This window comes from Micromys minutus (genome assembly GCF_963924665.1).
Source record: "Micromys minutus genome assembly, chromosome: 25".
Lineage (NCBI taxonomy): Eukaryota > Metazoa > Chordata > Mammalia > Rodentia > Muridae > Micromys > Micromys minutus.
This window is the reverse complement of record NC_137960.1, coordinates 16,370,035-16,372,167: the sequence shown is the minus strand read 5'-3', so window position 1 is coordinate 16,372,167 and position 2,133 is coordinate 16,370,035. Positions and strand designations below refer to the sequence as shown.

Genomic DNA, 2,133 nt, shown 5'->3' with positions numbered 1-2,133 from the left:
AGACATGACTTATGGAAGGCAGAAGAGGTGGCTCTGAGCTTCAGAGCATGAATTTTGCAGAGACGCCCATTCCATCCCCAGCACCAGTGTTGAACTAGTCACAAGCATATCTCCATCTTTAGGGGACCAAACACCTTCCAGCCTCTGCAGATACTTGAAAGGCATAAAGATTTGTGGGCATGGCTAAGAAGCAGTCTTATGTACCTTACTGTATTCCTTCTTCATTTGCCTTGAGCATGTTTGTTTCATACCCAGTGAATCCCCAGCATCCATTCTTTGACACTAATGTGCTCACCTCAGATCACTGGTATATACGCAACTGGAGCTTGGTGCTTACACCCTCATTTGTTGTGACATCCTCCTCTTCTACTCAGAAAAAACCATTCAACAAAAACACAACTCCGTAATTAGAAAAACAAGCTGTGAGTCTGTTTTGGCAGATTTACCACTACACTCTCTGTTCCCCTCTGAGGAGATCCCTTATCACTTGCCATTAGCCTTCCTCCTGTTCCAGTTCCTCCTCTCCTTCCTCTCCTCTGACTCCTCCTCTTCCCTTTTACTCCCTGACTCCTCCTCTTCCATTTCCTCTCCTTTCCCCCACCTCCTCTCCCTGTCCAATCATGCGTAGTCTTAACATAAATCTACACACACTTACTGACCAGTGGAAATATTAATAGTTATAAGTCACATCTGAGAAATGTGTATTACTTACTGTAGCATTGTCCTAAGCCAAAAAAAGAAAGAAAAAAGAAAAGAAAATCAAGTATTTCTCAATTCCGCACTGTGAGATGGGGGCTCTTCTAATCAGTATTATACAAAAGGCAAAGATAATGAGTGTAGCTAACGTGCCTACAATACACAGGCATAAATGCCAATGGTTAAGAATTAAACCCAGCTCTTTGGATAGAAGCAAGATGAAGAAAGGAAAGTCATCCTCTCGAAAGCACCGCAAGAAGACCCACACACTTAGCTGCCGCTGTGGCTCTAAGGCCTACCACCTTCAGAAGTCGACCTGTGGCAGATGTGGCCACCCTGCCAAGCGCAAGAGAAAGTATAACTGGAGTGCCAAGGCTAAGAGACTAAACACTACTGGGACTGGTCTCATGAGGCACCTAAGGATTGTCTACCACGAATTCAGACATTGATTCCGGGAAGGAACAACACCTAAACCCAAGAAGGCAGCTATTGTGGCCTCTGGTTCATCTTGAGGATGTCAATCAGTCATAAAATAAATGTTCTGATTTCCAAAAAGAAAAAAAAAAAAGAATTAAACCCAGAGTCTGGACTTATAAATTCTCCAGACAGCCTCCCATTTGCTCTTACTTGACTTCAGAATTTAATCTGAGATGATACTTCAAGACACCCATCCCCTGAATATGTGGTTGGGAACAGTTTAAAAACATCCCCACCCCTCAGCTCTTTTCCTAAACCAACCTCAATCCCAAGAACCTGAAAGGTGGTGTGTCCCAGCTATATGGTGGCTCTCCCCTGTGATAGATTGAGTACACGTGGATAGATATTGATAGACAGGTGTCACTTACTGTAGACTCTCTTGGCAGGCACCGTATCAAGCAGTGGACATGGATGAAGACCTGCTGTATTTGTCAGTGACTGAGCCAATGCATCTTTTCAGTTCACAGAGATGTAACTAGGACCCCAAATGTTGCTCCGTGCTCCTCTGTCAGGATGAAAATCTTGAGGCTAAACAATGAAGATAAGCCTTTTGATAATGCAGGGCCATGAGTTCGAGTCCTGTTTTCCCATCAGCTGTTTCCTTGGCATCATACTACGGAGACTTATTGGTTGGGTCCGAAAGGTGAATATGGAACCCCTGGCATATAGTTTGCAAGCTCCCAAGGTTCTTTCTAGAATTTACTTTGAGAGGAATGAAGGAGTTGGAGAAAGGTTGATGATGAAGAAATTTTGGAAATGAATCACAGAGAATTGGATAAGGACAACCAACCAAACAGTTCCTAAATTTGTATGGTCAGTTCTCCCTTCCTGGACACACTGGGGTGCTCTGTGAAAATGAACCTATTAAAAATGGGCTAGAGAAGGTGACACTGTCATAAAACAAAACAAAACAAAACCCTTTGACTTAAGTAAGTAGATGGGAATCCAAGTTGAGACCTT

General features: G+C 43.3%; 1 pseudogene across 1 annotated transcript; it reads left to right on the top strand.

The window, feature by feature from the left end:
- Positions 1 to 914: 914 nt before the first annotated feature.
- On the top strand, positions 915 to 1,208 carry LOC308436595 (large ribosomal subunit protein eL37-like; annotated as a pseudogene). Its single transcript has one exon. The product of its transcript is annotated as a large ribosomal subunit protein eL37-like (transcript).
- Positions 1,209 to 2,133: the final 925 nt, after the last annotated feature.